The sequence below is a fragment of the Chamaea fasciata genome, unplaced genomic scaffold (assembly GCF_029207755.1).
Source record: "Chamaea fasciata isolate MVZ Bird 193981 ecotype frontalis unplaced genomic scaffold, bChaFas1.0.hap1 SCAF_5, whole genome shotgun sequence".
Classification (NCBI taxonomy): Eukaryota; Metazoa; Chordata; class Aves; order Passeriformes; family Sylviidae; genus Chamaea; species Chamaea fasciata.
This window is the reverse complement of record NW_027094090.1, coordinates 31,157,768-31,171,085: the sequence shown is the minus strand read 5'-3', so window position 1 is coordinate 31,171,085 and position 13,318 is coordinate 31,157,768.

Here is a 13,318-nt window from a genome sequence, read left to right as displayed (position 1 = left end):
TTTGAAAACCAAGATCTGGGTTATTAAAAAATTTCAGCAGTGAAAGTGACAGTATAATGAAAGGAATGTAATCATTACCTTTCCAATCAGAAAAATTAGAATCAGAGCTAAAAATAAGAGCATATAAGCTGTTTACTGGTGTCCACTCTCTGTGACTTTCTGGGAGTGCAGATTTTTCTTTGTGCTTTTTGGAACATAATGCTATCCAGGCTGCAGAGGTGACAGTAGTCCCCATTTTCTGTGACCTCCCTGTACCTCATCCCATATTTTTTCACATTCATAATAAAACGTCTTTCACAGCACTTACAAGATTTCCTGAGTGGTTCCTGTTTTAGTTTTTTTTTTCATTAGTGGAGCATCTCTGTTAGCTGTCTTTGTTAGATTCCTCCTGTGGCTTGAAAAATGATCCATTTCTTTTGAAAACTTTTGAATTTAGTGATTTTCTGATGCAATTTACCCTTGACTTTTTCATGTCTAAATGACTTCTGCCCTCATTCAGTAAGTCATCATAGTTTCTGACTATTTTGTCTGAATTTCTGACTATTTAGATTGAAGCCACCAGCTGCCCTTTTATCTTTTACCTATTGGTAACCTCAGAGACAATGGCCACAATGGAAAATCATTATTCCTAGTGGGACAGAGTCAGGTTAGCAACAGGAAAAGTAGGGGCCTTTTCTGTACTCTACTTGTGAATACTGCTGAGAAACTGATGGCAGGAAAAAATAAAACACATCAGAAAGGAGTATGAATTGAAAAGCATCCAGGAAACAGAAAGGAGTAAGGTGGTGGCTTGGACAGCTGGATGTAATGAACGATGAATGAGAAAAGCTAATGACAGAAGTGAAGACTGAAGAGCCAAGGAGCAATAGCGTGATACAATAACTCCATTCCCACAGGGAACTATCCACTATAGCGCAGCCATGTCAACACATAGCACAATTACTGGTTACTTCAATTGTCTCTTTTGATCAGACAGCTGTTTCAAAGATACCTTTCAGGACCATCTGCAAACTAAAGAAATTATCACATTTTATGAAAAGTTTTCTCAACACACAGCAATGTCTGATAACACATAAACTTACACATTTTGCTTTATGCCAAGAAAGTTGACTCAGTTTCCATCTGTGTCATGAGACTAAAGACATGAATGTAACCTTGAAATTACCATCCATAAGGTCAGATATAAAACCCACCAAAGCTAGATGAAGAAGGTGAAGAATTTTACTTTGGCCAGATAGTTTTGAAATCTTAACCTTTTTGAGCTGTATTAAAAATTTTTGTATTTCTGTTCTAATGAAGTCACAGCAGTGAACTTCCTCAAGGTTCTTACTAGTAAGTTCTCTTAGCATTAGTGGAATACTCATCAGGGCAAGCTTCAGAAACATGGCACAAATTATCTTTCCTTTCCTCAGTGCTGGCACTTGACCTTGTGTGCATGTTCATCATTCTAAATAAACTAAAATGGACATTTGACACGGATGCATAAAGTGCCTATGTACCAGGGAAGCTTGGAATGTTAAATATCACTTCAGGAGAGCTCTATTTACACACATGCTGACAGCTCATTTTCAGGTAGGAGCTTCTCACCTGATTTGTACACAGCAGCCTCAATCTCCAGTCTTCCCACTGTGAAATTTTAGACACCTCATATGCTGAGCCTTTGCCAGACCTATTAATATTTATACATTCCATACACATTTCAGTCAGAGTGTGTAAGTTGCAGATCTCTCTGATTTAGAATCTATTAAGATTCATGACCTCTTTAGCTATTTCAGCTATGGTCCTAAAGCCTTTGCAATCAGCTACACTTGAAGAAGAAAGGACAAATCATTACTGTTCAAATATTGTCCTGCACAGTGTCCATTTGTAGTCCATCAAATAGTAGTTAAGAACTTCAATGCATTCATTTATCTCAAAGACACAGGTTATTATAGGAGCCATTTTTTCCTTGGAAGAAGAGAGACTAGGAATGTTATTTATTCAGTTGCATTTAATTTTGGATTAATGGCCTTTTTAGCTGTGGCTGCTTCTCTGCATATGAAATTAATCTAATTCATTTTTTTTGTTCTCAGATCTTGTAGTGCATTTGGGTACATTGTGCAAGGGTACATTGATATTTTGTCAAGGATATCCATGTAGAAAAAGCACAGTCTGCCTTCTGAAATGTATTGGTGACTCCACCTGAAGCAGTAAGCATCCTCCCCTCCTTAAAGGTTTATAAGTGTCTTCTTAGAATACCACAGTGTTCCATCACACACTTCTTCAGGATCCATGAGAAATCTCAGTTTTTTTCTAAATTCAAGTCAGTTTTTCTTCTGTAACAGTTCAAGAGTGACTTAGATCTCCACAGCTCTCAACAAATGCAATGAAAGAAATTCAGCATCTCTAAAGGTTTATGTCTGAAGTCTGTAAAGGAATATATCTCTGTAGAAGAAGTCAAAGATGAAAAAAAAATTAAAATAAATGTTAGAAGTCCAAGGATTTTAAAACAGAATTTGTAACTATGATTGTAAGAGCGTACTGAGACCTTCTGTTCTGTATACTTAGGACCGGATTTTCTTTCACATTGGGACATCAGTGATTATCATCATACAATCAGTATCACCATTGTGCTGATTTCTTGGAAATATCAAGTGTTATACACTGGTGGTTTTTGAAAACTCAATCACTTATTTTTTAAATTTTTAGGGGAAATTTTTGCCTGAAAAATTTAAATGAAACACTGAAATATTGTACTGGTATTCTTGCACAGAAAAAAAAAAAATTATTTCTTTAAATGTTGCTCTCAGTAAGTTTTTTTATTTTGTCTTGTGTGGAGAAGAACATTATGTTCAGAAAGCAATTCTTTCAGTAAATCCAGAACTTTGTTAGTAGAAAATGATGCTTCTAGATATTGCTTACAGCCTAGAAGGCTAAAAAAATACAGCAATGTTGAAATTTTGAAATTACATTAAAGCCTGTGGTTAGACATTCTCTTCTTGCGAACCTGAGCACATAAACCATAAAAATTTGTGCAAATTTTCACCACTGACTTCAACAGGAAGAAGACATATAGAATTTACAGTATATGTAGTCCATCATATATATTTTGCTTGCTTTTTTTTCTTTCTTTTTTTCTTTTCATTTTTTATTTCTATAAATACTCAATACAATCTTTTATTTAAATGATTGGTTCTCAGCTGCTGCCTTCTTACAGGAAGTCATAAAGTTTCTGTCAGCAGTATTATTGCTTTCTATGTGATAAAACGATGTGTTTGGCAACAGTTTAAATCATAGTTCATCTAAATGTTTAATTCCTAAGCAGTTTATAAAATGTTTAGATTTTACAATGTGTTACTGTTAACAGTAAGCAACTGTTGGTCTCCTAGTGTGAGACAGGCCAACATTTTGTGCAGATCTCACAGAGTGCAACCCTCTGACTTTAGAGCGCACGCCCCTTCAATATGCTTGCAGTATTTCCCATCACTTTACTCTTCAAACAAAGATTCCAGTTGACAAAGTTGAATTATGACTTGAGGAGATGACACATTTGAAATTCTATTATCAGCAGTGGGAAGATCTGGTTCAAAGTGGAGCTGTCCTGGAAAGAGAATATGCATTTTGCTGGAAATTTTGAAACTGTGACACTGTTTTCATCCTGCTTCAGAATGAACAGGTGAAAAATATGCAATTTTTATCAGATGTCAAGGGTTAAAAATAATTTTTTTTTTTTTGGAAGAAAAAGAATTTGAGTTAGAAATTTTGACCTGGGATCCTCTCTCATAAGAGAAAAACTGGCAAGATCTGGAATATTCTAATTTCCTCATATTGAGAGAAAAAAACATTTACTCTGAAAACTTCTTATAAATGTACCTGTTGACTCAATACATCATGATATAAAGACAGGACAAGAAGAGAGAAATAAAAAACATATTTAAGCTGTCCTAAATTCAGAAGCAACTGTGCAAATGCCACAATGATGTTTGACGAAAACTGGGGAAGAATTTTAAAAGGAAGGTGCTATAGGTGCCAGAACACCCCTTGTGGCTGCCAGAACTTACCTCTGATTGATCCCTTGGAGTAGTTTGTACAGGAGCTGATTGCATGCTAGTATGACAAAAGAAAAAAAAATTTAAAAAATTGTCAAATTCTTACTGAGTATTCAAGAAATTATAAAGTCCTAGAAAATTAAAATTATGGGTCTGGAGAGGATTGTACTGAGTTCAGTGATGGGGCAAGAGGTGATCTAATCTCTGAGATTGGAAACTAGTGCCCAACTAGTGCCCAGTTCTTCTCAGACACCCACTGCTTTCCTGGCAGCAGCTCAGAGCCTTGCACACCAAATTGAGTGTGCTTTCAACATCCTCATCTCAGTTGGTAACTTTTCAGAACTCATCCTTAAAATCTCAAGAACCTGTGACCTCCATTTCAAAAGTACTGAGACTCTTTCAGAAACTGGTATGTTCAAATATTTCTACCTTTAATTTCTCTTCTGTGCACAGCAGTTCGCTTCTCTGGATAGCAGCAAGGAAATCTTAGGGCAAAAAAAGGTGTTTGAACAGCCACATAATGGAAACAGAATTCAGACTTGACAAGCCTTCTGCTGCATTTCTTCTAGAGTAACATGAGGGTTTTTACAATTTTTGCTAATGAACTAAAGGAAAATAAACCATTACCATATAGGTCTTCTGAATAACAGTTCTAATGTATAACAAGCAGCATTTTTTTGATGTCCTTAGGACAGATGTCAAATAAAAGTAAGTTTCCACTACAGACAGATTTGATGCTTTGTGTGACATTGAGAATTACACATTCCTGGTGAGGTGAAAAATCCTTCTATTAGGACTGGGCTGGCACCCCAGTACTTCCAAGCCATTATGCAATGGGCAGTTGGCAGCTGTTGACTCTCCTGTGATTATGCAGAAGACGTTAATATTGGGAGCTAATTTATAGTGCAAATGGGGCAACATTGCAGAACTTCCTTCAGACCTCTAAAGGGCAAAAAATAAGAGCTTAATCATTGGAGGGCTGTGAAAGCTGTTCCTCCCCTTTGCACCTCCCTGCAGTGCAATGTATAATTCACACACAGCAAAGCACAGTTGCAGCTGTGCACAGTGTCAAAAAAGCACAAAAGCACTCAGTGAAGAGATCTGTAAGAATCTGATTCATGCTGTCTCTTTAAAATGCTGATTCCTCAGACACTTCTTTCACTTTCTTTACCTCCTGCTATACCACAGACAACTTCTGACATGCCTTCCATTGCAACCAAACATTCTTTTTGGTAACAAACCTGAATTGTGCTTTTCAAGGAGGTTTTGCAGTACATCATCAACTATTTTGGTTTCTTGACATAGCAGGTCATCACTGTAATAACGTAAAGGTGCTGCAAAGTTGTCATAAATTAGCAGGTTTCATTTTAGGGTCTAAACAAGTTCCAAGTATATTCAGAAGTGCTACAAAGGAAGGGAGAAGAGTGAAAATAATATATGCACACAGTGTTATGCTGTTGTCATTGAAAAACTCTTATTTCATGGTAATTCACTTAGTAATTGAGCTAGGAAATGCTTGCAAAGATAGGCAGCTAATATTCAACAAGTGGTAATGAGATGTATTTACATTACTGCAGCACAAACTGTGCAAATGCAATTCTCTGGATGTCTCAAGGACATACTCTGTGAGACAAACATCTAAATATAGTTTTCCAAAAGGCGTCGATAGAGAGGTATTTCTTCTGCTAGACATATTAAAGATGAATTACATTTGGAACAGATCCATTTAGTTATAAAACTAACCCATATGCCTATTTTGTCTTTTGAGGCCCCCAAGCAGAAAACCCTATATATGATAAGCCATCTGGAGATGTGCTATTACAAAATCACTACTCTAAGCTGTCCCTGATCCAGTTCACAGGTGTATAACTCGGTTAATTTCAGTGGCATTTCAAATGGTGGCTGGTTAGATACTTAACTTGCTCTTAGTAGCACGAACATTTATCTTGATGACACGAGTATGGTGTTGCCATTTCCTTTAAGTCATTTGGCAATTTGCACATCTGCATCATACAAAAACAATTCATCCTTAAATCTTTTCTCTCCCCAAGTCTGTATTTCCTAGCATATATATTTATGTGAGCAAATTACTGAAGATGTTGAGTTTGTGATAATACAGGTAAAAGATATACTTAAATTATCTGACATGGTTTATGGTATACCTTGCACAAATAAAAAAAATGCTAAACTTTGTTTTCTGATTTTCTTTTCCTGAAAAATTTATTGAAATATCATATAAAGCAAATAAAGCCCAGTTAGCTTATTCTGAATGGCTTTTTTAAAACACATCAATGAAAGAAAATTAAGATGGGTTGGAATAAGTATTGGTTAGGCAAAATTTACTTCATTCTTGATCTTCCCTGGGAAAGAGAGAGTTAAAAATAGTATTGTGAGATATTTTACTTGCAAAGATGAGTTAAGCCTCAATTCTACTTAAAAATATTTGAATTCAAGAGGATAGGTCTGTGGCAGGGATTCAGCTGGCAGAGATCAGACTGACTCCAGTTAAATAATATTTTTTTTTCATCCTTCAAGGTTTCCAAATGTGCCTCTGAAAGGGAAATGAAATGTGTTGCAGTTTTTGCTCCCATCAATTTCTCTGAGAAGCTTCAAAAGAGGATTAAGTCCTGGACCTAACACAAAGGACACAGTCACTAGTTTCAGAGAGATTTTTAATGCGAAGTTCCAAACAAAAAATGCAATTTATTTTTTTTTCCCCAGCAATGATTGCCCATTGTTATAAACTGAAAATAAAGAATAGAGAGAAATATAAGAGAAATATAACCTGATCTATCTGAGGAACAGGGATACAAATATGATATTTGCATGCACCATCACTCAATGGCAGAATGCTTGGGGTCTCTCCCAATCCACACTAGCCTATGATTAGGCTAAATGTTATTCATAAAAACTTTGTGCTGATGATCGCTTCTGGGCAAATACTTACTTGTGTTAGCAAGAAAATTCTAGTACTTATGCAGTGCAGAATAGTTACTGTTGAAATCATAAGGAGCTACTGTAATCAGATTTTAAGTTCTCTGAAATTTAAAATTAGGCATTAGTTGCACTGTCTTCTATTGTCCCCTCATTCTTTACCTTTAGGTTTTCCTCTTTGCCTGAGTTATAGGGTTCTTGTTTTTATGTAAGTGTTTATATATACATATATGTGTGTGTGTGTATATATATGCACCATATATATATATGTACAATTTATTTTTTTGAAAAGCACTTATTAGAATATACATTGATTGAATACTTATTTTGCAAATGTACTCTAACTAGCTGCATGTGGAAAAGTATTTGATATACGAAAAGAAGGAAATTTTTCATGCAGTTTTGACACCTCAGATGTTTATCAGCAACACAGAGTCATGCCTCTTCTTCACTTCCCCCTTTATAGCTCTTCCCCATACAAACATGGGCTTAGAGGAGCAGAAAAGCCAACTGTAGTACCAATTCATTTCCTAGACTGCACAGCTCAGAAAGTGTTTTGCCCATGGCTGCTAGCTCCACCTTTGGGGTTGTCTGTTCCTCTCCTACGCGACACAACATGACAGAAATCAAAGCCTGTATGATCCCACCTTAAAATTTCGTCTGGGTCTTTAATTAATTCTATTAGCTTCATGAATAAGGTAACTAGATATTAAGCAACATAAAAGTGACCTACCTGAGCAGCCAGAACAGACTTGCCCTTAAACATGTCCATCTGTATCTCTCAGAATGTGAGTTATACACATAAGTTATTATAAACAAATAATTTGATATGCATGTTAATTATTATGATTTAATTATGGTGTCTTAGTCCTTGCAGGCATATTTATGAGGTTTTTTTCTGTGTTGTCCCAGAGAACATTATTAATACACATCGAAGGACACAGTTTAGCCATGAATACTAACGACCCATTCAAAGTAAAGTTATGCATGAAATTCTGTGAAGCAGTAGGTTTCATTCATTAATTCTACTCAGAGCTCCACTATAGTTACGTTGTCATTCATTAACAAATACCACATTGTGTATGGAAGTATTGCCCTTCCATACTTACAGCAATTTTTGATATGTAAATATCACTCTCATATGTGTAATGTAGAAATTATTGTTTCTACAGTAAATAATACAGTAATAATCAGAATTATACTAAAAACATAATAATAAAATATAAATAATAAATAAATAATAATACAGTAATAATCAGTATTTAACTAAAACACCCCACCATATGCAGTATATTTAGAGTTGCTTTATAGCATTTATGAGTTGCTATTCAAAACAGTAAGAAAGAAGGTATAATTTTCAGCAACAGTAGGATAAAATTCAGTCATTTTCTTCTAGAATGTAGAAGAAACTGGTGAGAAACTAATTAACTCTTCAATGGGAAGCTTTCATTAATTATATGTGCTTTACCCAATTTCTAACACAATTTTTTTAAGCTGCTTAAAAATTTGGAAGCAGTTGTCTCACAGGTGTTCTGGTTTGACTGTCAGCAGCTTACTTTTTTTGCTTATAATCAAGAATCAAACCCAAACAATGTTTTCTAAATCCTTTTAGTGTGATACTTGACTTAATAACAGTGGATCTATTCAAGTGAATAAAGATAGATAGTGAATGTAATTCTAGACACCCCAGAGGTACTTCACCTAGACTGTAGATGCCACTGCAAGAAGGAAGCCCATGTTTCATAGGTCTCTCCGCACATCTCAGGCTATTCAGGATGTTTGGAATGGTGCTAGATGTCTATGCTTATGTTCATAACCTTCTTTCTAGGCATCTAAAAGCTACTAAGTTAGTTGTCCAGATTTCCTGTGTGATTAGGTGAAAGCTAGGAACATTTCCAGAGTACAATTTTTCTTTTCCTAAAGTGGAAGTCTAAGATAAGATGGACGACCATCAGTTATGTTTTACTGTAGTATAGTGTGGAAAACCAACTTCCACTTAGACATGTCAGGCACACACTGTGACTGGAGATGCCTCAGACTTCCCAGACATAGCCTAGGAAAACGCATACCATCGAGAATGAGCAGGTGCACCAGGATATCCTACAGAGACTTCTAAATTGTACTAAGCATCTGTGATTGCACAGTTGAACTTTAAAATGGCATTCAGGATGAGATTCAGGCACCTTAATATTGATGTCTATGTTGTCTTCATTAGAATTAGATATTTCAACCCCAGCACGCTCAGAGGTGATGCAAGGCATAATGTTTTGCCTGGATGTAGAAACTTAGTGTCCTGTAAGACCCCTAAAAATATTTGATACAACCTTGTGCATGGACTTAGTAGAGACACATGCGCCTGTGAAATGGCATTTGGAGTCCAGGTGTCACATCGTAGGGTATCCTAAAGGAGTGAGTGAACCTACACCATTGACAATACAGATAATGGTGTACAGAGTGGTTTACCCATGACGAAATGTGAGTATCATGTCTCAAATGAACCTAACTGCTTATGTTTAGAAAACTGAATTGCAACTTTCACTTTTGATGAGATGAGTAATTCTGAGGGGACCACTTACCGTATTATTCATGATGGGGCTCTAGAGACCATCATGGGAACCAAGACACCCTTTAAAACTATATACAACTGCTCTGTAGTCACCTAAATTTAGATACATAGTCAAACAAGACACTGAAAAAGGAAAAATATACCAAATTCCAGACGCTAGAGACTAAAATCTCATTTGGGATGTTTTTAAATCATGGGTTTGTTCTTTCTCACTCTAGTCTCTCTACCAGACTTCAATTTAGAGTGAAAGCTTGTCTATGTGTGTGGCTACACACTTCAACAACTCAACAGGTCGCTGAAGAGACAAAGTGGTATGGGCTTTCACTTGCCTATGGATGACTTTTAAAACTTGTCAGTGCTGTCAAGCATTCCTGGGATGTTTTGCTTGAGTGGTCTGACTTAAAATGATTCCTGCATGTTTGGAAGTAGTCTCTGCTTTAATTCAGCTAACACTGAGCTACTGTTCATTGATAGAAGGCACTGGAGTAGACAGGTGTACTCCTGTAGGAGTACTTTCCTTGAATTCATTAGTTTAGTGAGAAATCTCATAATTATTTTGAATCCTATTATGTTCTGATAAAAGAAGAGGAGTTGCAACTGAGTGATTTAAATCCTGTTTATGCTCAAGTTTCCTGGCAAATTGAAAGTGCTTGAAATAGAGAAAGAAGTCACTACCAATGAGGGAGTTTTAGCAGAAATCTTTAAATGATAAAGGCTGTATCTTTCCCTTTGATGTACATGTGAATCTTCCACTGAAGTCAACTGGAACAGCATTCATACCTTCAGGATCTGGATTTGTTCATAATCCTCTGAATTTTAAATTCTCATTCCATTATATCAAGTAAGGGAGAGAGGATTAGTTGGCAGTATCTGAGAGCTTTAATTTTTTTTATGGGATTTGTACATCTAGTAGAAAAGTAAATGAAAAACTGAGAATGCATTACTCATGAAGATGAGCATTTTAAAATGCATCTTTTACAAACCTTGATTTTTGCATCAAGAACCTTCTCGCTGTCTTTATTATTAACCAGTGGGTAGGAAAAAAAGAGATTAGAATTTCCAACAAAGAGAATCACTTTCCTTTGGATTGAATATACACAGACAAGGTTCACAAAATCTAAATGTTCACATTTTGCCGTTGGCCTTATGCAGAGGAGAGTCTATCTGTTCTGAATTGCAGGCTGCTTGAATTTCCCTTGTCACTACTTTGATGAGCACCACGATAGTTTTACAATATTTTATTGTTTACCCGTAACAGTTGGTTTGAATGCAGGCTTTTCAGAATGTCAAATATGTAGAAGATAATAGCACATTACAGAAAAACTTAGCATAATGCTCTGTTAGACCATTACCCCACAGAATTATCAGCAATTAATTTAAATGTGTTTAATCTCCCACAGACAATTCCAAGACAAGTAATGTTTTCATTGCTAGTCAACTAATGTATTTTCCACTTGTTTTAAAATAGTCTATTGTTTCAACATGCTTAATCATGGACATGTGACACTAGAATTCAAAATGTTTAGTTCTTTAATGTAAGGCTAAATGGATTGAAAGAGCGTAGGATTTAATAAGTTACCCAGTTGCAGAGTATTAGTCTATTTGTATAAAAGAAATAACAGATAGCAAGGAAAATGAAAGATTAGGCACACCAACACTTTTGCAGTAATATGAAGAAGGTATTGGAGACAGCAGTGAAGACTAGACTTCTTTGGTTGCTTCCTGAAGGGTCACTGAAGGATTTTCTCAGGCACAGCCTTTTAGAAGGTCAGTCCAAAATTTGTCACTGGAAATAAGGGGTCAAGGATATAATTGTGAGTGTTTTGAGATATGAGGAGGAACTTGTGAGGCTACGTAAACCTTGTTAAAAGGTGTTTAGGGGAAGGACTAAGGGTGTGGAAAGGAAAAGATGAGAGCAGTTCATGGAGGAGCAAACGTGGGAGAATGAAGAAGTGGGAATAAATTTAAAATTTAAGTTGGCCAGTGTGCTATTCTCTCTGAGCCCGGAGCCCTGCTGCAGCCTGTCATATTTTGCTCCTAAATCCTATTCTTATTTTTTCCAGTGTAATTCAGTCTCCTCTCTGTGTGATTGCTGCAGTCTAAGTGCCAGCAACAGGAGAAAAGATGACAAGGGTGACCAGTAGGTTTAGGTCCCAGCAGTCAGAGGGGCCACCATGTAGAACAGGGTTGGTTGGCAGCAATCAGAGACCTGTGGGTGTTTGTCTTGACCCAGTGATTTACACAAGAATACCTATATTCAAGAGGTTTATGTTACAAGCTCTTCATTCAGGGATGCATATGTAATTCACAAACTTTGAGCTGGACTCGATCAAAAGCAGGAGGAGACCTGCATCTGCAAGGACTCAAGGTATGAGTGATAGGCAAGGAAACCTGACGTCTGGGCATTGACAGTAGGAGAGAAAGAGAGAGCCCATACAAAACCTAAGGGAACTGTAACAGAGGGACTGCCTGTGAGATGAGTATGACTACATACATAAGGCTGCAGGAGATCAAACTGGACAAGCTGTTGAGCAGGGAAAGGTCTGCACACAGGGAGAGGGGGCCCAGGGTTTGGGCATGGGTGTTACACAGAATTAGAGACTGTGCTGCTATTCAATATCACCCTGGGTATGAATCTGAAGAGTGAATTGAGGAATTTCCCTGTGAATTCTCTCCTGAATTTGGATACTATGTGTGTGGGGCTGGTTTCATTAGCAAACTTTAATATTGATTGTCCAGACAGGAGAAACATACAGATATGGCTCTCTGTATCTCTTTTTTCTGGGAATTTTCACAGTGGTACATACCCATGTTGCTAAAGACAACTGTCTGCATGGCCAGCTGCATTATTGTGCATGTATGCTCCAGCCTCTCTGAAATGCTCAGTAAGTGCTGCAACTGGCTGGACCTGTACCTGGGCACAGCATCAGCAGCCTCATTTGCTGGGATGGAGAGAGCCTCAGGTGCTGAGACATCCTGGCTGGACTGAAGTGACCAGGAGGAAATACCTTCCATTTCCTGGAGACTACTCCCTTCACATCCTTAACACTCAGCATCTTCATCAGCTGTTGTCAGTTTTGCCTTGTATATCTCCTTCAAGTTTATTGTATCTGGCCTTTAAAAAACATAAATTACTTTTTTGCTACAAACGGAATTAGAAAGCCTGATACAAATGAAACTGACAGGTTTTTATTTTGAGGGATTTATTTTTCACTTTAGAGTTTGGAGACCTTGATGAATGCCAGTCTTTTATCATGCCATCTAATAGAAAAAGAAGAATGCAGAAAAAGAGCAAAGCAAAGCAAGGATTTGACCTTTTTCCAACAACAGCAACAAAAAACCTCTCTGAAAGAGGCAATAGTTACCATCTGTCAAAACTTAAAAAATGCTAAAAATTAAAAAGAAAAAATGAAATTGATAATTTAATAGATAGGCTGCTAAAACCCCCAACCCTATAACTTCTTAAAATCGGGGTAGAGATCTTTTTTCTTAAAAAACGCATTTCTTTGAGAGGAAAAAAAAAATACAACCCAATTAAATCCCAAATAATAAAAGACAAACCTTTGCAGAATTTAATAGTTCTGATTTGCAGATATTGAAAGAAAATTCTACTCATGGAAGCGTAATTTTTTTGTTTATACTGATATTTTGCTTTTTCTCTAAGCATCTGCTGCAAGCAGACATCAAAGATGGAATACAGACTTAGATGAATGTTTCTTCTGTTCTTACATTAAAATACTTATTTCTGTTCTTGCCACTCTTGAGTTAAATAGCTATGGAGGTCCTGTTA